At 48.5% G+C, this 25839-nt stretch overlaps 1 pseudogene; it reads left to right on the plus strand.

The window, feature by feature from the left end:
• Positions 1-21851, plus strand: part of LOC115331436 — a 114506-nt pseudogene extending 92655 nt beyond the window's left edge.
• The last annotated feature ends 3988 nt before the right edge of the window (positions 21852-25839 follow it).

Consider the following 25839-nt stretch of genomic DNA (forward strand, 5'->3'; position numbering starts at 1 on the left):
TCACCCTATGCCTACCGAAGACAACATAGATTTAATAAAGTCATTGGGTTTTAGAGACAGCGAAGGGAGAGTGGATTTCAAGACTGTAGAGATTACCAAGCAAAGATTAAGTGAATGGTGGCAGAAATCGAGAGAAAACTAGGTATTTTCTTATTCACTGATGGCAAGGGGGTTTCATAGCCTCACTTTCTTTGCACTGCGAAGTGAATATAGATTTCACATTTAAATATTCTAAGCTTAAATGGTAAAACAAAATGGCTAGGTGGCGTAAGCTACCGCCCGATCCAAAGGGCTCAGCCGTATTCATCCATCCATCCATCCATCCATCCGGAGAGAAAGAGAGAAACGTAAAGGGTGAGGAGGAGAGCCGCTGCAGCACCATGACGTCAAGCCCGCTCATCTCTGTTACGTCACGGCGCGGTGGTGGCGCGTCGGTCGCACTTCCGGTCTGGAGCTGTGGGCAGAAGTCTCCATGCCAGACGTGCATTCCTGCGTTGTTTTGAAAGGAACGAGACAAAAACTTGCCTTCTCGTCAAAATGCCGCGACTGGGGCCGTACCAAAAGTGTCGAGAAAGGTTTGAAGGTCAGTTTTCACGTGCTCGGTTCGTCCGAGAATATGGATATGTGCCGTGAAAAGGGAAAAGCAGACGCCGTCGGACAACGATTGCTTGGGCGGGAAGCACTTTGGGTTGAATTCACGGATACTTGTGGTCATCAGATTTATTTGTTTTGTTCCAACATGGACGCCAGAGAACCGTCCAGTTCTACGGACCACCTGCCGACTACGTCCAGCGCGTCTTCAAGTTCAAACCGCCCCCTGATCGTTCGAATTGTCGTCTGCTCTTTCAAACGTTTCTGCTTGTCGTCTGCTCTCTGAGACAACGCCGGCCCGTAGACCAAATCTTGGCCCGGTACTTGCGATAAGAAGTAAGTGCGCGCCTCAAACGAAGTAAATTTAAAGGTTGGTAAGCAGGCTCGACGTAAACAGCAGATACAAGGAGATGTTGATCATTGTTACCAGTGACCAGCACCGACTTGCTAGGCCTGATTGGCATGGTCCGATTCTGCTTTAGATTTTCAATATCGGCGTCGACCATCTCAGCTACGGTTCACGCTTTTGCAGCCCGAGCGACGTTGCGACTAAAAATTGCGAGCGAAATCTCAACGTGCGAATCAGGCTTTAGCGTCCGTTCTGCGGCGTCCACGCGGAATGAATCGCCGCATGTTACATTATTGACGCGGAGTTTTGCGGTGTAACGAGCTGATAAATACAAGCTTTACTGTCAGCTTTAGAGTGTGGACGGTGCGTCCATCGCGGTTCTCGGTCCAGGAACAAGTGCCCGAGCTCTCACTAGCACGCGATTGTCACGAGGCTCGCGGCATCGGCTGCTTAGTCCACCTGCCGGTGGCGCCGGTACATAACACCTCTTCCCCCTCAGATGTAGCTCCCATAGCGTTCTGGAGGGTGCCTATTTCTTGGAGGTTGCTCCCTTCTTCCGCTTCCGGCGTCTGTCGTATGTTCCGGCGTCGTCTCGGAATTATCTTGAAATGACGATCTCTCGGTAGGGTGATCGTGTTGAGAGTCCGAAACAGGAGCAGGAACAGACCACTCAGCCGATGGAGTCGATGTCGTAAATCGACGCCTTATTTGATCCACGTGGCGGCGGGTTGATCCAGTTGCTGTCTCTACCAGCCAGGAGCGAATTCCAAGTCTTTTGGTCAACTTTCCTTGGATCCACTTGGGGGTTCCTTTGAAGTTTAGGACATAGACTGCCTGTCCCTCTTGAAATACCCTGGACGGCGGTGTCTTTTCCATATCTCGTTCCTTGTGACTACTTTCTCGACGAGGAAGGAGTCTACTGATGTTAGTAGCAAGCTCCCTGTTGAACATCAAAAATGCTGGTGTTTTTCCTGTCGAGCTGCAAACTGAGTTGTGTTGTTTGTACAGGAATCTAGCAATTCTCAGTGAGAGCGATCCCGTTTTCTCTCTTGACAAACTTTGCTTAAGTTCGTAAACCATGCGCTCGGCTTGGCCGTTTGTCGCTGGATGGTACGGAGCGCTGGTCACAAACTTCACGCCATTCTTTTCATAAAAGTCTGTTATCTCCTTCGATACGAAGACGCTTCCGTTGTCGGAAACAATCTTGCGAGGCAGTCCAAAAGTTGCGAACATACCTCGGAGTTCTTTGATGACCGCTGCAGATGTGGCACTAGTCATGCTTCGCACTTCTAGCCACTTCGTGTAGGCATCTACAACGACAAGGAACATGTTTCCTTCCAGAGGGCCTGTAAAGTCCAAATGCAGCGTGTCCCAAGGAAGTGATGCGTGATCCCACGTAGGAAGCGGTGCCTTGCTTGGTATCTTCCTGGACTCTTGGCAGATGGGGCAGCTGCCAACAGCGTCCTCTATGTCGCGGTCGATGCCAGGCCACCACACATAGCTGCGTGCAGATGACTTCATGGCCACGATCCCCTTGTGTCCAGCATGCACCAAGTTCATGGCTTCAGGACGTGCCAAGGCTGGTATGACCACCCGGGATCCCCATATGACACATCCTCTTTGAGTGGACATCTCTGCGCCTTTTTTTCTGTACGCGGTAAAGTCCTTCTCCGTGAGCTCATGAAGTTTGCCTTGCTGCACAGCCTCGTAGACGCGGGACAGAATCGGATCCGCGCATGTCATGGCTGCTATCTTCTCTGCTGTCAGCGGAGAACTTGTCAAAGCTTCAATCATCAGGACGTCTCCCGGTGAGCAAGGCTCGTCGTCACTGTCAGGTAGGGGCAGACGGCTTAGAACATCCGCGTTCTGGTGTCGTTTTCCAGGCCTGTACACGAGTTTGTAATCGTACGCCGACAGTTTGACGCACCATCGCCGCATTCGGGGTGACAAGACTTGTGGTACCGGCTTCTGCGGTCCCAAGATGACCAACCCTTTCCCGAGAACGCTTCCATGGTGCCGTGAGTCGCCATCTTCTCAAAGCCGCAGGTTCGTTTCTCTCACTCGTCGCCAATTGATAAATACAAGCTTTACTGTCAGCTTTAGAGTGTGGACGGTGCGTCCATCGCGGTTCTCGGTCCAGGAACAAGTGCCCGAGCTCTCACTAGCACGCGATTGTCACGAGGCTCGCGGCATCGGCTGCTTAGTCCACCTGCCGGTGGCGCCGGTACATAACACGAGCCTTGTTAATTTCGCTGAGGCCGCTCAACTAGTCAGACATTGCCCAGGAAGACGTAGAATCAACAATTCGAACGCGAAAAAGGGCAGGGAGACTCACACAAACGCCGATAACATCGCATTTCTATGGTTTGTTTATGGGCGACGGCGAGCTTCTTGCCCACACCCCCATCGCGCATGCGCGGCGCCGGTGGCGCCCGCTAGGGGCGCACCGGTTTGTTTGTAAACATGAGGTCCCGTGGAAATGTACTGAGCGAATCGGTGACATGTGATTTTGTTTTTGCTTTGCAGCTCTTTGTTGCATCGATGTTCCTAACATGATGAGAATGATAATTATATTTCTTTTTTACTGCTGTCAACCTTGTAGTTTTTGTTTCTTTCACGGCACTTGGAAGCAGTTTCGAGCGCATTCACGAGAGCTTACTCGGTGTAGAGAAAAGTAATCGGAATAAATGAGTTCGTTTATTTATCACCGCCTATTGAGACTGACTTTTGCTTTTGTTTTGGAAATAGTGTGAATAGCTATGATCGGTGCCGAGGATGTGTTTGATAGCTTTCATTAGAATGTGTTTGAAAGCTTTCATTCGATCCCGTATGTGTCAAAGGCTACTATATAAAAAAAATCTTTGCAGAATTCTATCTTTATTATTATTTTAATGATGTATTAATGTGATGTTATCTCTGGAAAGATGTGCGACTGCAAGGACAAATCGATTATTTTACCGAAGCTGGTCAGAAGGTGACAAGTGTGGAGCTAGCTGTAATGTAAATGGTTGAACGTGTTTGTTTCTAATTTACGATAACGAAGGAGAAGACAAACAGACAAAACAGGCTTTTGACTTTCAACAAAGCGTTTTCTGGCTTGACTTCGCCTCCTGAAGCTCGACGGGGGGTGTCGGGGAGGTAGAGAGGGGGGTGTTGGGTGAGAGAAATGTGAGCCATGTTGTTCTAGTGGGGCTCTATTGTGTGTCAATGGCTGCGTATCTTCGGCAACGATTTGAAGTCCGGGAGGCGTGGCCAGTGACGTCACGGACGTCAAAATAACGTTTTTTTTTGTCATTTTTGACGTCACAATAATATTCACTTATTTTGAAATCAACAACACGATTTATTTTGGATGCCGCTGACTGCATTTTGAATTGTCGGTCGTTCGGCGTGTGTGTGTTCTGGTGCTCGGCGGCTCGGCGGTGGCCGCGCTGGTGCGTGTTGTCAACGTTGTCGCCTGTACTCGTCGCGTACTCAGGAACATCGAAATAAGCGTTCTCCATTTTCAAACTTCGCCCCGTGCTGTCCGTCCACTCCTGTTGCAAATTAAGATTACGTGTACCGGAGGCGACAGAGCCCAGCCGCACTAATTTTGTACGCAATTTTCTGGCGCTGCACTCGTGTGTACTACGACGGATTATCACCCTTGCATAGAATAGCTGTGAAGGCCTTGCAAGTGGCGAGCGAGTGCACTTCCGGAAAGGAAGTCCCATACCATTTTGTTCAGCGAAATTTCGTCGACAACGTACGTTTTCTTTGTGTTTTTTTTTTTTTTGCAGTGTTAATTGTAAAAAAAGAGATGTCATAAATATCGCCAAATGCCCCAACAAAACAAAATGTTCGAAAAAAAGAATATATATAAGCCTCCACTGTGGATCGAACCCGCGACCGCTTGCGCAAGAGGCAGACACAGACATCTTTCCGCTAGCTACGCTACAGCTTCGGAAATCTTGTTTTGACAATTCGTTTTATACGAGACTTTCGGACGCACGAGTGGCATACCGTAGGACGGCATATTTGAACGCTTTGCAAAAGTGCCATCGGACGGTACTCTAGTCACTACGAATCTTTTTTTTTGCAACGGGAGTGAGCGACGGCACCGGGCGAACGAAATTGGAAAACGCTGTTTCTGGACGGTCGGCAATTGATACGGAACAGAACGCGACGAGCACAGGCGGCACGTCGACAACACCCACCAGCGAGGACACCGCCGAGTACCCGACCACGCGCACACCCGCCGACCGACCGACGTTTCAAAATGCAGTCGGTGGCATCTAAAATAAAACGCGTTTACGTTGAAAAAACAAAATATAATATTGACGTCACTGGCCACGCCCCTGCATTTCAAATCGGTGCCGAAAATACGCAACCTGTGTCAATCGGCACGTCACCGTTATGGCTCGTTCACACACGTCGGTTGCTGCGTCCACAGCGACCGCTGCAACCGGTACGACTTTCGCGACTAGTGTGCGCTGCGTGTACGCACACACGCTACCGACTCAAGTCGCTCACCGTGAACAGCCAACAGAAAACAAGCCCCAGCTTTTGCCCTCAGCCAATAGCAAACAACCAAGCATTCCTCGCAAAAATGGCGGGCAGTGGCATGGGCGTGCCTGACTCGTCGGGTGCCTCACCTTTGTCGGCTTTTTCGCTGCACGACCTTCTGCTGTGCGTGTTTTTAGAATGCGTGCGCAGGTACATTGCCCGTGCAGGCAGGGGAACAAATTGGGCTTTGGTGGCGCGGTCGACGGCTGCAGTGCAACTGCTGCTAAGCCAAACAACACGCCCTCCCCGGGGATGGGTTCGCTTCTTGCTGCGATCTCGGGAGACCTTCGGAGAATTCCACCATCTTGTCCGTGATTTGCGTCTCGATAACGCATGTGATTTTTTCACATACTTCCGGATGACACGCCACAGGTATGTACCTCAGTCTTTACAAGATTACCAGACTCAAGATTGCCTCCAATTCCTCGATCTTCGACTAATCCACTCATATCACGGTCTATGCTGGCCTTTTCAACAGCGCTCCCAGAAACCTGTCCTCCCCTTCTCTAGCCGTCATTTAAGAACCGCTAAGTCCGGAATTGTCCAGTCTATCCTTTCCTCCTCTTGCCCAAAGTCCTGCTGTCACAAGATCAGAAGGAGCCTGTCGCTGCAGGCCACCAGGCTTCGGAGGGCGGGTTACCCAGTGGATCTCCTAGACAACATCAGCAAGAAACTCATTCTGCAGTCTATTAGCCGTCCACAGACGGCTCCCTCCGGGCCCCGGTCTACCCGCCCTGATTGCACCCCTTAATTAAGGCGCGTTCACACTTGTAACCGAGGAGGACCAAGAGAGACAAGACCGGTTTTTAGCCTCTTGCGACGTCTTTGGACCAGCTCCGCAGCAGCGCACGCGGTCCGCAAGGGGCTTAAAAACCGGTCTTGTCTCTCTCTGTCGTTCTCGGTTACTAGTGTGTGAACCTGCAGCCTTTACTACCACAACACGGCACACCGACTGCGCGCGCTTGCACATCGATTCGGCACCCCAGTTATTTTCACATGTAAATTTAAATTTGGAGGCACATGTGATAGCGAGTCACCAACCGAGGACCCCAGCCACATGCACAAAAAAAAACAAGCGCAGTGCCTCCCCACCTGCACGAGGGAGAAGGTGTATAGCATTCCTGTTGCGTGCGGAGTCGAGTGCATCGGTCAGACGGGGCGCTGCGTGAATGACCGTCTCAGTGAGCACGCAAAGGAGATCTCGTCTCCTCCTCCAGACTCCTTCCACTCAGCCCTGGCTCACGCCAAAAGGTGCCCCTCCTGCATCCCTGAATTCTCGAAAACCGAAATTCTCGGAGGGTCACAAATCTTGATTCGGCAGAGAAATCCCCTTGGGTCTCTACAGGGTGTCACAAAAGAAAATTTACACGGTCTTTTTTACCGCAAAAATAAACTAGGCACCGCCGAACGCTCATTCTCCGCCCAAAGGTAGAGCTAGAGGTCACAACCAGATGCCAAAGTTTCAGCCCGATCCGATAACTTAATCAAAAGTTATTAGTGATTTTCTGGAAATTTCAATGGGAAAATGGCGGCCGACGGAGTTTTCAAACGCATGGGGCTCTATGGCACCAGAAACCGAAAACTAGCAAAAATGGACTTCATTTTCCCATTGAAATTTTCAGAAAATCACTTATAACTTTTGATTAAGTTATCGGATCGGGCTGAAACTTTGGCATCTGGTTGTGACCTCTAGCTCTAGCTTTGGGCGGAGAATGAGCGTTCGGCGATGTCTAGGTTATTTTTGCGGTAAAAAATACCGTGTAAATTTTCTTTTGTGACACCCTGTACATATCAAATCTTCTGGCTCAAACCTGTCCAGCCCTTCCCTTTCCCTTTCCGATCGAGAGATCCGCTTTCAGCGAGGCCGAGGATGTTCCTAAAAATACATAAAAAGGACAAAAACTCCCGTATCTTCTCCTTCTCTTCTCCGCGCCCTCCCCCTCCTCCCTTCTTTCCCAAAGAGGGCACCGCCGGACTCCCACCTTCCGCCGTGCACGCATAGTTGCTGGCACGGCAACGTGGCTCACGCTTCTCTCACCCACCACCCTCTCTCTCTACCTCCCGACGCCCCCCGTTGAGCTTCAGGAGACGAAGTCAGGCCAGCAAACGGTTTGTTGAAAGTCGAAAGCCTCTTTCGTCTGTTTGTCTTCGATGTCCCTCTTTCGTTATCGTAAACTAGCTAGCTCAAACAGCTTAGGGATTATGACAGTTTGGCCTCTCACACCCGTCATATTAATTAATGCTCACTTGACATTTTTGTATAAGGTGGTTTTTCACATAATCAGGTAGCGGAACTAGTACTTATATAGTTAAATTGGCAGTTCAAAGACCTCGCCCAGGAGTAAATATGCTAGTCGGGACCAGTCGCAATCCCAGCTGAGCTGGTTTATGGTGAACTTTTCGATCCAGTTGGAAATGCAGCTGGACCCAGCTGGTAATTTTGCCAGAAATGCTGGTCCCAGCTGGGACCAACTGAAGCTGGTCTTAGCCGGGACAAACTGCAGTTGGTCGCAGCTGAAGATGTGACCAGAAGCCAGTTCAGCTGGTTTCAGCTATTATTGGCAGCTCACCCGCCACCGCCATTGAGAGCTGCATGGTATGGACGCTATGCATGCAAACATCACTTTATTTTAAGGCAAACAGCATCCCAATGTGGCTCGCATTGGGACAACTACAAGTGTATATATATCCGATATTGGAAAAAGTTGCAACTGGATCTAACGGTAGATAATTGCGACATTGTTTTTATTTATCTCCTCAGAGATGAATTCTTACTTTCAGGCATCGTTGTCTTCTTCCATGATTGCAGCTGGAGCTGCAGCTTCCCTAATACAAAGGTTAAATATGTGTTAAATGACTTTGTGGGACTATAAATGTACAAATAAAACCTAAAAACACATTAGAAAACCTTTTCTTGCTGCAAAGGAATTAGTTGCGGCGGTAAAAACCTGCAGGCATTGCATTAAAAACTACAAAGATTAGTGCTGTGGCCAAAACCTGCAGGTCTTGCATTAAAAGGCGAACACACATAGTTTCCAATCGGTGTGTGGGGCGCCGTGCCGGAAGACGCGCGAGAGTCCTCGTCGTCGGAGAAGGCGCGCTGCGGAATCGCTAAGCTGTCCGAGGTGGCTGAAACAGTCTGGTAAAAATTAAGAGACGAAGCTTTTGCCCAGAATGACTAAGCTTGCATGTGGGATGCTTTAAAGGGCACTGAAGTGCTCTTTGAGATCATCGTTTCATGGTCATAACTCAATCTACCAGTTCTAAGCATCCTAAATAACCCGAAATTACACTCATGCACTGCCGATTTGCGTATTAAAAAGGGATAAACATTCCCGACACTTACCGTCGATGCAGAGCAACAGATGGTCCTACCAAACCTTGCGGAATATGGTCGAACGACGGACGGCGCCTGTCAGCCACTCGAGAGTGATGGGTTCTCACGTGGACTGGTCGGCCCCTTGCCCACATGGGAACCAATCGCTCGCGAGTGGCTGACAGGCACCGTCCGTCGTTCGACCATATTCAGCAAAGCTCGGTAGTGCCACCTGTTGTTCTGCGCCGACGGTAAGTGTCGGGAAATTTGATCACTTTTAATATGCAAATCGACCGCGCATGAATGTAATTTCAGGTTGTCTAGGATGCTTAGAGCCTGTGGATTGAGTTATGACGATAGAACGAGGATATCAAAAAGCACTTTAGTGCCCCTTTAAGGTTACCAAGCTTCATATGAGACTGTGAGACATAATCTCTGTTACAAGTCGAAAACCACGTTCTCTAAAGGCATCTCTATAAAGCTGATGCCCCTGAAAAAATGCTTAAAGTGTGCATAAGCTAGCACAAAGAAAAGCTTATAGAAAGATTAATTCAGCCGAGTGAAAGATAATGCAGCAAGAATGCACATACCGGTTTCCTGCCTCCTCAACTTTTTCTCGTTCACGAGAAAAAGTTGAGGAGCAGGTTGAGGAGGCAGGCGTTCACGTTCTTGGCCAAGGGCTTGACAAATATTTGGGGGGGATCGGTGGCCGAGTCATTCCATTTTCGAACACACGAGCGCACGGAGGTGAAATCATGAGCTCCGAAGGAGCGGCGATAACGGCCCTCGCCGGCCGCGGTGATACTGTTTTTCCCGGCTCAAGTGAGTACAGGTTTTTGTTGCCCCAGCTTCCATCAGGTGATTCAATGAAGAAAGCGGTCGTCCTTCACTGCGACATGGCCGGGAGGCCATACAGGATTGAGGATTTCCGGCAACCGCTCGACGAACTGGGGGTCCTCAGGGAGGTAGCCGGAATTGGGGCGTACCAGATGTCCCATGTCTGGCTGCTTGACCTGAGGACCGACGCGGCCAAGCTCAAGCTGGTGAACGCAGGGCGGCTCGCTGTCAAAGGACGCACCTGCATCGTCGTGGACCCCTCCAGGCAAGAGGTGCGCATCAAGCTGCACTGGGTGGCGTTCGACGTGTCGAACGACACCATTCGCAAGGCTTTCTCGGAGTACGGCGAGGTGAAGGACGTCGCGTCCGATCGCTGGAAGGTGCCGGGCTTCGAGGGAGCCGAGTCTACCACCCGGATAGTGCGGCTGGTACTCCGGGAGGGTGTCAACCTTGACCGCCTCCCCCATCAGCTGCGCTTAGGAGGCGGCTTGGTATTGGTCGTCGTGCCTGGGAGGGCCCCAGTATGCCTCCGGTGCCGTAGGACGGGGCATATACGTCGAGACTGCCGGGCTCCCAGGTGCTCCGAGTGCCGCGCCTATGGCCACGAGCGTGACGACTGTGTCCGCTCCTACGCCCGAGCCGTGGGACGAGGAGTCAACGAAGACCACGTCGACGATATGATGGACGAGGAAGAGGCGGAGAGAGCGGCCGCGCCCGTGAAAACCCAGGCCGAACAAGCCAAGAGCGACGACGCTTCCAGCACCTCCCCCGAAGTGAACAACCCCGTGCTGCCGGACAAGCCGTCGACTACGGCTCATGCAGATCCACCTGCAGTCGAGCGCTCGACGGTACCTCCAACAGGGAGCGCCGGCGGGGCAGCTGGTGCTTCGCCATTGCGAGACGAGGTCTCCATCACGCCAGCGATGGACGTCGAGCTGGGCTCTGCGAAGCGTAGGCTCGAAGACGTCACGGACACGACTGGTCAGGAACTGCGGCTGCGTCAGCTCGAGCGCAGATGGAGAATGGTGTCGGGCGGGAGCGGAGTGGATGGCCACCAGCGGTCCGGCGCAGACCGAGGAGGACCACGCGAGAAACTGTCGCAGTGAACGGCAGTGTAGGCGGGTTGGTCCTCACTAACCCATGGTCTCCTTACAAAGTCCTGTCCGAGTAGCGACCCTTAATGTCTGAGGCCTCTCAGATCGCAGGAGGCAGAGGCAACTCTGCCGTCTAGCAGTCGAACAGGACCTCGACATCATCGCTGTGCAGGAGACCAAGGTCGAGAGTGAGGACCAGACCAACTTCATGGTTAGACCTTTTTCGGCGCGTTACGAAGTGTGTGTTAGTCACGCGGTTGGGTCGTCGGCGGGCTGTTTGTTGTTAGTGCGCCAGAGTTTGGGTGCAACAGTCGAGGCGGTGACGACGTGTGATTCAGGGCGCTTTGTTGTATGTGATTTTTCTCTTTCATCGTATGATTGGAGGGTCATTTGTGTGTACCCCTCCAATAGGGTTGATGAGCGGCGGGAGGTTTTTGATTTCATGCATCAGTATCGCAAAAGTGATCGCCTTATTATTTTTCTTGGCGATTTCAATTGCGTCTGCTCTGCTGGGGACAAGTCCAGCTCAACGCCCTATCGCGATTTAAGCACCGAGAGCCTTCTGAGGTTAATCAACGAGTCCGGCTTTGATGACGTCGGGGAATGTTTGAGGAATGGCCGCGAAATCCAGTACACCCATTTCCAAGGGTCGAGTCACGCCCGTCTAGATCGAGCTTACGTTTCTTTAGATTTGATACCATTATGTTTTGAATATCGCGTGCACCCTGTTTCCTTTAGTGATCAGTTTCCTTTTGTATGCGTAGTAAATCCCAAGCCAGGAAAGTCTTCAGCTGGGAATTATGGAAATTGAACGCGAAACTGTTGGAGGATGACGTTTTCACTGCCGAAGTGCAGGCCGCAGTTGAAACACTGGAGAGCCAGAAAAAATTAGGGTATGGTGTGAGATGGGAGCTTTTTAAGCAGGAAATAAAAATGAAAGCGTTAGAGCGGGCAGGCGTACTTAAAAGCACTGAAAGGAGCAACGAAATGTTATTGCGTAATAATTTGCGGATACTGCTAAAGGAAGAGACTAAAATGCCTGGGGCATACAAAGACGATATTTCTTGTGTGAAAGATAAACTCGAGATTCTAGATCGGGAACGATACTGTGGGGCGATTCTTAGAGCCAGAGCCGAAAGATGGTCAACAGGCGAAGCGCCAACTAAGCGTGCGCTGAGCCTCGAGAAACGATATGCTCGGCGTAACGAGATAACGGGGGTAGAGAGGAACGGATCACTTACGACCGACAAGGAAGAAATCGAACTCGCATTTTTCGAGTATTACAGTAGATTATTTGCGTCCTGTCCAGTAGATATCCAGCTTTTTAAAGATGAATTTTTGGGTTTCATGCCGCGCATAGATGACGAAACGAAAGAATTACTAGAATCGACCATCAGCGTAGAGGAAGTGGTCTTTGCAATAGAAGCCCTAAACCCGGGAAAGTCCCCTGGCCCAGACGGCCTAAGTGCAGTTTTTTATAAGACTCAGAAGCACGAGATTGCCGCAGTCCTAGCCAAGGTATTCAATGAAGCATATGATTTGAATATGTTGCCTCCATCTTTTATGTCGTCGCACACAGTGTTAATTCCCAAAACAGATGACGCAGTTAAGTTGCAGCACGTCACAGCGTATCGGCCGATCAGTCTGACTAATGTCGACTACAAAATTTTAATGAAGATCTTAGCAAGGAGATTGCAATCTGTAATATTAGAAATAGTGGGGCCCCATCAAACTTGCGGCATTAAAGGAAGGACTATTTGCACCAACATCCATAAAGCACGCAGTGTTCTGGAGTGTTGCGACGCAATGCATACTTGCGTTGCGATGCTCCAGGTAGACTTGGAAAAGGCTTTTGATCGCGTGCCTCACGACCTGCTTTTAACCATTCTCGATCACGTAAACGTCGGCGCTGTTATCCGTGAAGGTGTCAGCATGGCGTACAACGGTTGCTCGACGAGACTTATGGTGAACAAGTCGGTTGGAAAACGTATAAAAGTGAGTCGATCCGTCCGCCAAGGGTGTCCTTTGTCACCACTTCTTTTTTGCATTTACATAGAATCCCTTTGCATTAGTATTTTTAAAAACAGTACTATCAGTGGTTTTCAGCTTCATGCGACCGAAGTTAAAGTGTTAGCGTATGCTGATGATATTGCAGTGTTTTGTTCCAACCGCGAGAGTATTGTTCAAGTCGTTCACACGCTTAAACGTTATTGCGAAGTCAGTGGCAGCTCTGTTAACTGGGCCAAGTGCCTGGGATTTTGGCATGGAGAGTGGAGTTCTACTCCTTGTTCGTTTGCCAACATGCAGTGGGTGACCACACCCGTAAAATATCTGGGAGTGCCTCTAGAAAATTACCGCGATAGCGAACCCTATTGGCGACGGCAGGTGGTGGAACTTCGCGAAAGAGTAGAAAAAAGTCGGAGGTATGATCTCTCTATTTTTGCACGGGCCACAGTTTGCAATTTGTTTTTTGTCAGCAAACTGTGGTACGTTCTACAAGTTTTGCATTGTTCGCGGGTAAATGTGCAGAAATTGCACCGGGTATTTGCAGTGTTCATTTGGGGTTCCACGTGGGAGCGATCGAGTAGGACGAATCTTTTCCGGCGCGTACGCAACGGGGGGCTTAGTTTGACGCATTTGTTTTTACGTCAGGTTGTTAATCGGTTCATGTATTTTCGGGATATAAGTGACCCCTTTTTGCGCACCGTTTGTCAAGTGAGAGTTGCAAGCAGGTTGCCTGAGTTGATTGTTTCCACGTCATCGATGTCGGGTGGTATTCATGGATATTTAAAGGAAGTCGTTGCCTCATGTAAATTTCTCTTATCTCGTTTTTCAGTTGAGTACTTGAGTGAGGTTCCTCGGAAAAGATTGTATAAGGCTGTGTGCGATACTGTGTTTCCTGTACCTCTATACAGAGCCTTATACTGTGCAGGCCCAGGGCAAGATGTCTTGAAGCGCGTTAAGCGTATGGTGGTGCCCGCAGGCACCAAGACTTTCTTCTTTACATTACATTCAGGTACTGCGGTCAAGACATGGCTAAACGAGAGGGGACTTTTTGTACCGTGGGGGGATCACTGCTTTTTATGCAAGAAGCCAGAGACGGTCGAACACGTGTTTCTTGAGTGCTGGGATGGGGTCTTCTTCTGGGACGTCCTTCAACGTACCCTGAAGAAGGACCTCCCCCTGGATGCGCATGGAATCCGTTATCTATCGGTTAAAAACGAGGAAGGTTTTCCCTTTGACCTGGTTATGCTGTTGGGTCTGCACAGTATTTGGAAGTCCCGAATGGCTGTACACAACGCTGACAATAACGTACGGGAGGCGCGGGAATATTTTCGTGAAAGTGTATCTTTGTTAGTTGAAGTCAACAGAGCACAGAAGTGCGAGCCTGAGTGGCTTCCGCGCATTGAGGCACTTTAGTCCATGAAACAATTTTAGCCTCCGACGCCAGTCACTTCCGACTGGTTTAGGTTAGCCTTGCCCTGCTTCCTATGGTTTGAGCGATATGCCTGCCTATTTGACAATGTAAAAAATCCGGCAATAAATAAAAAAAAAAAAAAAAAAAGATCGGTGGCCGAGTTGGCTAAAGCGCACACCCAGCTCGACGCGCGTGGAGCGAAAGCTCGCGCTGCAGAAACCAGGGATCCTGGGTTCGAGCCCCGCCCCTGCCCGTTTCGATCTGGATGAGCATCGTGTATCACTACTGCGTGGTGCACGTTAAAGACCCCAGGCTAGCGGTTGTACCGCACTGGCTAAATTGCTCATCTGCAGTGGGTAACAATGTCGCAAAGTTCTGGCAGACTAAACTCCTGCTGTATAAACAACTAACGACTAATTTGTTTTGCTTTTGACAAATATTTCGGGCATGCTGCTGGAGACAAGCCAGGTCACGCGGATATCTGAAAAATAAAATGAGCTTCTTTACTCAAAATCGACTACACACCCTCTCATTAAAACCCGTTTAAATGTGTCACTAACATAATTCAAGAGTGAACAAGTTGATGAAAAATTATCGTTGGATTTCTTAATTAATTAGGAGTTTGTTCATAAACTGTTTATCAATTACGTGACCCACCCGCATACCCACCAAATTTTTAAGTCGTTACCCTCGCTTCGGAAACCAAATTTTAGAAGGGAAAGTGACCAGTTTAATCATTCCATTTCTGGTGGTTTGGTACCAAATTTACAATTAAGACACGGCCACCCAAGTACTTTATCAACAACGCACTCAACTTGAGATTAGTAACTCCTCACAAAGCAATTACAACTTTTGAAAGCTGAAAATTTTGTGCTAGAACTTAGACACAAGCATTCTGCCAAAGAATAGGCTTTATCCGATTATGCCGAGTGTCTGGTGAAAAAATAAGTGTCGTTCGTATCTCATAAAGAAATGCATTTCAGGCTGCGTTCCAAACCTTACTCGAATGAATCAGTGGCAACACTGGACGCTGTTAGGTTTTTGAACTTACCCTCAGTGGGGGGAGATCGAGTAAATTTTGGAACACAGCTGCAGATAACCCACCGAATGTGGTGCCAGCAGTTTGGATGAGATGCAAAACTTTCAGGACCTAATGTTATTTTATTAAAAAGTCATCAGCAACTTTCGGAGGCAATGACCCGAACCGACCCAACCCCCCCTCCCCCCTCCTCCGCCCCCTCCTCCTCATTTCGAGTTTCTCAAAAATTAACACCCTTATCATTTCTCGCAGGTACCCGCAATGCGGGGTAACAGACTTTCGAACTGATAGCCCGCCGGAAATTTTCTTTTGTAAATCTATTGATTCAGACTCACATCGTTCACGGAAGAGCAAGCAACGAGTGTCTCAGCAGATTTAATGATCCAAAACCCCCGAATTGCACTGCAGCAAACACGAAAAGTAACTAAAAAAATCATTACCTTGCACGCGCCTTCCTCCCATGAACGTTCGTTATCCATTATTCGCGTTCTAACGAGTTGGCAAGCCGAATGAAGTAATTATCACCGCACCACGTAAAGCAGTAAAACACAAAATAACTTCCATGAATCTCTGCCATAACCATGCCACAAATGCCGTGCACGCCATCCATGCCATGTGCTCCGTATGCTTTCCCCCTGCTTCTCCCGGGTGCATATTTTCGGCACCGTTTAGAAGTCCAGGGGGCGCTACCAATGACGCCACGGACGTCCAAATAACGACACTGGTTATTTAGACGTTTAGGACGTCAAATTATATTTACTGTTATTTTGGCGTAAACACGTTTTATTTTGGGTGCCGCCGACTGCATTTTGAAACGTCGATCGGTTGGCGTGTGTGCGGTCGGGTGCTCGGCAGCTCAGTGGTGTCAGCGCTGGTGTGTGTTGTCAGCGTGCCACTGTGCTCGTCGCGTTCTGTTGCGTATCAATTGCCGACATACAGGAACATCAAGGTTAGCGTTTCCAAATTTCGTTCGCCCGGTGCTGTCCGTCATTCCTGTTGCAAATGAAGATTAGGTGTACCGAAGGCGACAGAGCCCGGTCGCAGTAATTTTGTACGAATTTTTCTGGAGCTGTGCCTGTGAGTAATCTTGCATAGAATAGCTGTGAAGTCCGTGCAAGCGGCGAGCGGATAGCCTTGACTAAAACCACAGTATATATAGAGTGGCTTCAGCCTTGACTGCCATGACTGGAGTACCCACTGCAGGAGCGCTCGCGCCGCTTCATCCAAAGCAACTAGCTCGCGCTTTTAGCACACGCGGTTCAGTGAATTCAGCAGCCGACTTTTCCTTTTATTGCTCAAGCGTCGTGCGTTGCCTCGCGTCTTTGCGTCTGGTAGTGCTCTCGTCGACCTGATCGCTTCCCTGTTATCATGCACTCACTGCAGATAGCAACTTCAGATGCGAAGCGGTCCAAAGGAAACCTTGGCACGGGAGAACCTAGGCAGGCACCTGTTGTGATGAATGTTCATGTGTTCCCACAAATTTGAGAAACCTGTGAAAAATATGGAGAAAAAATACGATACATTTTCGCATGGTCAAAAACGGTCAAGAAAACTATCGCACGTGATGTATTTATCTATAACGCTGTACAATGTATCAAGCAGCTAGAAGCCCTTGATATGCAAAAGTGAAACAAGAGTTGTCAAATCATGCAATGCCTTTTTGGAGAAAATAATACATCTGGAACTAGATGTCTAAAGATCACATTTATGCACATTCCATGAGCGTCCTTAGACTATCATTGGTTGTCTAAGAGGCTGTTCCATACTAATATTAAACAAACTTATAATTTTCTGTTATTATCAGGAGCGAAATCAAAGTGCCCCAGAACATAAGTTAATTTACGCCTATATTAATGTCCCTGGGAGCCGCAGGGCACAGCGACGTTCCTTCAAAGAGGGCAGCAGTCTTCTGCTTCAAAACTTATCAGTCTGCAGAAAAAGTGCTCGACTGAGCTTATTGCATAAAATTTATCACAGCGATATCACACTGTGTGAGTCTGATTGTGCTTCCCTGTTATGTCTCATCAGCAGAGATTTGGCATTCTTCATACCAGCTGCGTAGCCAGGATTTAATTTCGGAGTGGGCTCGACAACACGAAAATAAAGCAAACCCATGCCCACGTAAAAGCGTGGGGCTGAATATCGCAATTATTTACGCGTTCTCTTGTATAAAGGGATACTACAACGAAATTTCGGTGCTCATTTTTTGGTCTATATGTGTTAAAAAAAGCGAACACACCAATATCTTGTTAAAAAAGTCACAAAAAGTAATTTTAAAACGAATTAAATGATTAGCAAAGAGCACCTGGTGGATGTCGCTAATGCCTCGTTTGTAATGCCCGTCTAGGAACCTTGACAGCTAGTGACGGAGGTTGTCTCATCTCCGGCCACGACGAGAGAAGAGGGGCAGGAGGAACTCCCCTCTTCCCGAGAATGCCTTTTGTGTGTCGCAGAAGTCGCTATTGTCCCCCTACAAGATTACAGAAGATTAACCCGTCCCTCAAAATTCGTACAAAAGCAGCCACTTCGGTGGCTGGAACGACTAGGCCATCCTCTCGACGTCAGCCTCGCCGTAGCTTTGCTCATCTTGAGACGACCTACGTCACGATTGCGTTGGATGTCACGTGGTCTCCGCTGGGCCTTCTCCGAGCGCTTGCCAGAGTGGGCAGTTTATAACAAAAAATACAGCCACCAGGCTCAAAATACAAACTTGCGATTGTCATTTACGGATATTGTGGATCATATTCAACCTATTTTTGAACACGACGGGAATATTTCAAATTTCGTTGAAGTATCCCTTTAAAGGGCTCTAAACATGAATTTATGAACTCGACGTGCATTAAAGGGGCCCTGCAAGGACTTTTTTACTTGTTTTTAGTTTGCACCGAACCTGAGCGCAATGAACGTAGTAACTTAATGAAACCTTTCTTTTCTCAAATTTCGCTTTAGTTTAAAAATTATAGGCAAATTAAAATTACAAAAACAAGCAAGAAATAACCTCCTTCATGACGTCCTTTGTTTTCTTGAGTGGCCGTGAACTAGAGGAGGGGTAGTGAGCTCAGCGAGAGCTCACGGCTGCCGCACTCCGTGTCGACGGCTCGAGAGGGCGCCACTAAAGCACGTTCTGGTTAGGCTGTATGAAGTGGGCAGCCAGGGCGGCTAACATTGCATTTGCTGTGCGATTAAACACTAATTCGGCATGACACTTCATTGGCCACAAACGAAAGCAAACACGGGGTAAATATCAGTTCAGAACGGGAGCCACTTATCGCTGCCATTACGCCAAACGGCCACACCGCAGGCGATACCTGCTCGCGGAAGGCCTTGGGAACGCTCGGAACCGGTCGGATCCTCGAGCCCGTATACGACCGCAGCGGCGCCGCGTACATCCGGGACCTTTCTACACTCACCGCTCGTCGGTGCCTGATCCCTCTACCCCGTTCTAGTATGCGCCGCCTTTTCCATCGCTTGGTGGCGGGTATGTCGACGGATCATTTCTTGTTTCCCTACTTTATAAACCGCATCTGTTTCTTCTCTGATCTAAAATACTGAACAAAAACAACTTTTATGAATAATTGAAATGGTTCGCGCCACTTATATTTTGTATTTCGGCCAAAAAAAAAAAAAAAAAAAAAAAAGCTTTTAGCGGCTCTAACCAGTAGAAGCCCAGGACGAAAAACTTCACATATCGCGCGCTTTCGGCACCGCGGGTCGGAGTCAGTGACGAAAGCGCCGCGTGCGCATACACGATTGACTCTCAATTCCCCCCCCCCCCCCCCCCCCCCCCCCGTTTTCACCTACAACACGTACACACACCGCGGGTCACCTCAGTAAGTGAAGGAGGTTTCCGCGTTGTCCGGTTGAAATATGACGCACTGATATTTAGTTACTCTCTCCGTGCCCGCTGGTTTGCCCGAACCCCAAGAGATGAGGAAACCGCAAAAAAGGTAGACGCTGAAGTATGATTGCAGCGCCCTTTAAGCAGCATGCAGAAAAATAATTTATTTTGCGTGCAGTTCTGCGTTCCCGCCTCGAAACGCGTGTTACTGCAGCTCGTGCACATGTAATGTTACTTGCCAGCGTTTCGCCGGCTGCCCATAACGACGACACCCAAGGTCCTCGCTATACTCCGTCATCATGCTCGACAGAATGCAAGCAAGCATTGTCATTATGGAACCTTTACTAAATTTCTAAAAGGGAAGGTGTGAAACTGCCAAGCGTCTCTTTCTGTAACAATGGTCCCGAAGAGAACTTCAAGCTTATGTGTTTTAGCAGTAAAAAATATCTCGAGGTTCAATTTCTTTCTAGACTGGACGCTGTTTAGCAACCCCGATAGTTCCAGTTTGCTTCATAAGCCCTGGGCCCGACATTTCACCTTTGACAAGGATCCTGGAGAGACTCGCTTACACGAGACATTTGAAATTAGGACCAGGGAGAAGAAATGTATAAGTGACACGTCCCTATCTTTATCTACGAAGAAGTTTGAATATTTGAAACGCGGTCTGAGCAGATAGGGGAAACAGGGTTTTGTGGCTATATAACGTGTGAATTTTCAATAAACTTCAGTTGAGAGTGCGCCTTGTCCTGCTTCCCTTCGTCTGTGTCTCTGTATTTTTCGGCGCTTTTTTTTTTTTGCAATGAACCAACTGGGCCAAATCTCCACTTCATTGGGAAGGTGTGTTACGAGTACATCCATCTATCCTGTTAATGCGGCAACCAACTAATAATTGGCAATCTATCTTTTCAGACTCTGTTGTCTTGTTGTCTCCTGGCCACAGTGTTAGCCTGTTTGCTGGTTCCCCAAACGGGTCAGTTTACTGTTCTTTCTCTTTCATTGCGAAGGTATGCTAGCCAAAGGGAATGGCAACCAAAGGTGACTTCTTAAAAAGTCATTATCCAATGACTTTTCAAGAAGACATTGGATAATCTGTTGATGTGATTTTGCTGTTTATTATTTTTCCCAGATGTATCTGCACTGCTCTGTTTCTACACTCCCTCACCCCCCCCCCCCCCCCCCCCCCCATGCAATGCTTATGCCTCGAGGATAAATAACTGAAATGAAATAAATGTAGCCTCACATTTAGTACAACTGTTTCAGATCGATCTTCAAGCCAACTCGCCCAGGCGCAGCAGGTGTGCTTCTAGAAAGACGGCCTTGGCAACATGAGCGAAACCTTGTCAAAGGACACACCAGCTGTTCAACGAGAGACAAGGCTATACGTCAACATCAGCAAGAAAGAGACACACATCAACCATTGTGTTGGTGTGCTGGCATATATGCCCAACCTGTGAACCGGGACCTCACCTCGAAGATTCACATGCTTGCTCGAGAAGGAATAACATCCGTGAAGGAAGTACAGAGCTGTTTGAAGGTTTATGTTGAGGATGTAATGTTTCTCATGATGTAAAAAAACGCGAGACTGTGGTAAAAACAGGGAAACTTGGTCGAAGAAGAAAGTTCTCTTCCCCTGTCTTTCTTCTTCGACCAAGTTTCCCTGTTTTTACCACAGTTTCGGGTTTTTTACATTATGATCAACATCCACCAGCTCGCCTGCGCATTAACTGTTTTTTCTACGTAATATTTGTTGGCGCAACTCTTCCCCCAAAAAACTGCTGTGCATTTTATCCTACGAAACAAGACATCAGCCATCATATGAGTTGCACTGTAAGCAAGGATCGGCTTAGCGAGCTTGACCAAGAGAATGTGCTTGAGCTTATGCGACTTTAAAAAGAGAGTGAACTAGATGGAAAGTATTTTTCCGTCTTTAACGCCAAGGACAAGCTTCTACTACCACCTGTGAGCCTGAAGGCGATGTGCTGAATGTAGCGGAGCATGAGTGTGAGGAACCCCTGCTCTACTGCTACCAGTACCAGTCAATAAAATCATCCAATGCAGGAAACTCAATAGGCCTGAATGCGACATAAAAGGTCTCCGATCATTCACTGCCACTATTTTTCCTGGTAGTAAAATCTCCGGTGCTGTATGTAATTGTTGGCATGTGTATCGTGCAGTTCTAAACAAGCAAGTCAATCTCCGAAGATCTTGAATTGTTGAGGCAATGGTGCCCCGATGTCTGCCCAACATACTGGATGGTGGACTACTCACGACACGAAATAAGTGCAGCATGTCTGTGTTTCCCGAAAGTAAAATTGCTCTGTGCGATGTGCACCGCGAAAGGGCTTGGGACAGGTGGAAAGGAGGAAGGATAACGGAGTGCAAGACAGAACAAGCTTGATCTAGCTGTGGCGCAAAATGGTGGATGCTCGGACAGAAGAGGAGTTCCTTGAAGCAGTCAGGTGCCTGGAAGTGTGTGACGAATAGCTGCAAAACAAGGAGGCTCAAGGTTCATCTGAAGGAGACTTGGTTTCAAGTGAAAGACTGGTGGGTCAACTATTGCTGACCTGGGCTCTTTTTTTCTACCAACAATGAAACCGAGGTCCAGAACGGCCTGCTAAAGAAAAACTACCTACAAACAGATTGCGGTCGCAAGAGCCTCGACGGATTAATAAAGACATTGATGAAGTTTTTTGCTGACCGGGAAAAACGTTTTCCAGAGGAAGACCGGAGATAACAAGTGAGGCTGTAGAATTAGCACCACTAATACGAACAAAGGGAGCAGTGTGCTAGGAATGTTTTTGTCCAAGTGAGTAAATTAGGATCTATGATAAGATTATTAATTGTATTAGTTTCCGCCCAGCGAAGCGCACGGACGGTATGTAACCTTGACTCACGAAAAGAGGTGAACTCTTTAACTTGAAAGCGTTGGAAAGCATAGTCTCCTTTTCTTTGTAAACCAGTTTGCAATAATTGGGTGATGTTTTTGCCGATTGTACCTGCCAAGACGATGTGCTCTTTCTATAGCTGAAGTAGAAAGTTAATATCTAATTTCTTAAGACACATGTCCAGAAACAGCTTCCTAGCTCTAATCGCGCCCAAGTTTCTCTTTCTGCGTCTGGAAAGCCAATGAAAAGGGACACTCAACCTAGGCGCTGTGCTCTCTGCAGCATCGTGCCCCAAGTTCTGATGTCTTGGAAACCACGGATGTTGTCTGGGAATCAAAAACCCACGCAGTTGCTTGCGCGGGCTGCTTTGATTGTGGATGGCTTGTTTTCTAACTGCCTAACTCATCTGGTGAAGGCATTTAGTGATTCTTTGGTACCATTATGTTTTTCTTTTAAGTCTCTAACCTCCTGATGGAGGTTAGTCTGGCCGGTATATAATGTCAAGACAATTTCAAAGGCTTAGTTAAGTAGGGCTTTTTGTGGTTTAGTAATAGTAAGAAGAATATTAGTCTCGATGTCCCCGCCAAAAAGTAAAAACATGTGTCTAACACTTTTGACATAGCCATTAACACACAAACTAGTAAATTCTAGGGCTCATTGGTATCCAGGGCTGTCCAGCACAGTTAGCCCTGGATGCCGGCACGCAAAGCATCTGGCAGAATGGTGAGCTTGGTTGGCGTGGGTGTGGTTATAACGGGTGCGGTCCTCTCGTCTGGTGAACAGGATCAGCTCTGGTTGTTGCCCCAACCGGCAGCCACCACCTGGAAAGTAGAGTGTCGTGTTTTTGCCTGCAATGAAATCTCGGCCCAAGATCACCAGAGAGTTTGCGTGTACTAGGCCTATGACAAATCCGGGAAATAGGTCGTCTTTTGTTAAACTTTGGACCTAAAGTTTTTTTTTTTTTTTTTTTTTTTTTTAATGCGGTGATTGCTTGGCGACGTTTGAAGTTTTGGTATATACGGAAGTGTTACTAAATAAACACTCAGCAGTTTGAGACGACGCCTTCTCTTTCTGTTCCTGTCCCTTCCACTTGTGGTTCTTCTAGTTCACCACCCAGTCTCAGGTGGTTCAAGAAAATGGTAAATCTACACCAGATCGCCCGCGCCATCACAGTCTTATCGTAGAAATATGATTTCGTAATCACATAGACGTTGAGAGCGTTCAGGATTGCTAACACTAATCACTTTTCTCGCGTGATGAAAACGCGTCAAAATTCACACTTTTCATCGTGCCTTTAAACACATTACGCACCATTAATAATTTGAATTCGAGCACACGCACGGAAAGCTCAAAATAAGAAATCCAGGCGATGTTCGAGGGCACGAATGCTAAGAAAGCACCACTGTAGTCGAGGTAAACAGACACGACGGCACGAGCGTTTCTTCCGTCTTAAAAAGGCCCTGCAAGGACTTTTTACTGTTTTTTTAATTTGCACCGAACCTGAGCGCACTGAACGTAGTAACTTAGTGAAACTTTTCTTTTCGCGAAATTCGCTTTATTTTGAAAGTTATAGGCAATTTAGAATTACAAAAACAAGCAAAAAATAACCTCCTTCATGACGCCGTAGGTCCTGGCTTGAGTGGCCGTGAACCAGAGGAGGAATGGGAGGAATAGTGAGCCCATCGAGCGCTCACGGCCGCCGCACTCCGTGCCGACGGCGCCAGAGGGCGCCACTAAAGCATGTTCTGGATAGGCTGTATGCAGCGGGCAGCCAAAGCGGCTTTCATTGCGTTTGCTGCGCGATTAGATACTAATTCGGCATGACAATTCATTGGCCACAAACGACAGCAAACACGGGGTAAAGATCAGTTCAGAATGGGAGCCACTTTGCGCTGCCATACCGCGAAACGGCCAAACCGCAAGACAAAGCCTCTCGCCGAAGGCCTTCGGAACGCTCGGAGCCGGTCGGATCCTCCTGTCCACATGACTGCAGCGCCACCGCGTACATCCGGGATTTTTCCGTGTCGGCGCCTTATCCCACTACTCCTTTCTAGTATGCGCCTCCTTTGGCACCGCTTGGCGGCGGGTATGTCGACAGGTCATTTCTTGTTTCCGTACTTTATAAACTGCATTTCTTTCTTTTTTTCATCTATAATAGTGAACAAAAACTACTTTTATAAATAATTGAAACAGTTCGTGCCACTTAAATTTTGTATTTCGACCAAAAAGAAGTTTTTAGTGGCACTGACCAGTAGTTAGTAAGCCCAGGACCAAAGACGTCACATTTTGCGCGCTTTCGGTACCGCGGGTCGCCCTCGTCGGTGGAGGAGGTTTCCGTGTCGTCCGGTTAAAATATGGCGCACTGATATTTAGCTACTCTTTCCGTGCCCGCTGCCTTGCCCGAACCCCAAGAGACGTGGAAACCGCATAAAAGGTAGACTCTTAAATATGATTGCAGGGCCCCTTTAAGGGTGCCACCACAACATCGCCGCACGAGTAGATGGATCTTTCCTTCTTTAGTCGGTTACAAGTCAAGAAGGTAGGAGAAGCTCCTCCCACAAGTGTGATGCGTCCGTTTCAAATCCATCAGCAGTCGAAAGAATAGTTCACTAGAAACCGGTTCCGGTTCAATGAATAGATATTGGCTACAGAGTGCTGCCAACTTGTCTCCGACCCCCACTTTTAAGAAAGCGACCTTTGTATTCATCGGAGAGGGAACCGAGCCCCTGAAAGTGGCCTTTGTATCCATAGGAGGGGAAACCTAACCCCCCAAAGTCGTTTTTGTTTCCATCGGAGGGAGAAAATTCTAATTTTCCTCTCGTGGCTTCCACAACGCTAAGTCAAAGTCGAAAGATAAAGAAAATATGTACAGAAAGGCAAGACTCTCCTACCGCGCTGGGCGCGACGTCACGCAAACGACGGCGGAGCTGGCGGTGGGATATATGAATCCTTTTGAGGAGCAGTTGCCGCTGCTGGGTTCTCATCGGGACACACGACGAGAATTCAGTCAAGGATAGCGCTCAACGCGGAACGATGAGCTTCCACCACGCCGATCACGTCAGTGATCAGCACCCACGCCATGTTTTTCAGCAAATAACAGGAACCGCGAAACAGCGCAGGCGCAGTCTTATCTTTATCTTGTTTCGCTTACCACACGCTAGATGGCGCATAGCTCCGAGCATTATGCCGTACTGAGTTGCGGTGAGCGGACGTGTTTCCTGGTTCTCCTCGAGCATCCGAAGCTAAGTGCCAGTTTTTCTTCTTTTCTCTCTCTTTTTTTGAGAGTTGATTGGAAGTGACTATGCGGTAGCAGTATTAGGTTTGAACAGCAGCAGTTAACGTTAGTTTCGCAAAGTAGGCTCTGTTTGAATTTTTGGCGGGAAGGGACGGTTTGTTCCCGGTCTAGACATGGGTCTAGATTTGGGTCGGCATGACAAGGGTGGGGACGAGTTGGTGCAGTGCGAGGGGTGTGGGAGGTGGTGTTACCTGGAGGAGACGGGTTTCGGGAGCCTGGAGGTGGCGGCGGAGGTGAGTTTCGAGTGTCGGCTTTGTGTGAAGCTTCAGCAGGTAACTGGGGAATGGGAGGGTAGAGTTCGGGAGATTGAGGCCCAGCTTAAGGCAGAAGGAGAGAAGCGGGTGGGTCTCGAGGCCCAGGTAGACGAGCTGACTAGGCAGCTTAATCATGAGAGGGAGCAGCGGGTCGGCCTCGAGAAGCAGGCGGAAGAGCTGGGGGAAGTATGGAAGGCGGGTTTAGAGGAGCTTAAGAGGGAGTGTGACAGTAGGGTAGAGCGCCTGGAAGGGGTAATTCGAGCGAGTGAGAGTAGCGAGGGAAGAAAGGAGGAAGTGTCAGTTCTAGCGGGACGAACCACCAGTCTGCAGGCTGGGGTCCCTGGTGGTCGGGAGTCCGGCCTGTTGGCAGGCGGGCTC

This window comes from Ixodes scapularis, unplaced genomic scaffold, assembly GCF_016920785.2.
Source record: "Ixodes scapularis isolate PalLabHiFi unplaced genomic scaffold, ASM1692078v2 PGA_scaffold4__175_contigs__length_147842914, whole genome shotgun sequence".
In the NCBI taxonomy this organism is placed as follows: Eukaryota; Metazoa; Arthropoda; class Arachnida; order Ixodida; family Ixodidae; genus Ixodes; species Ixodes scapularis.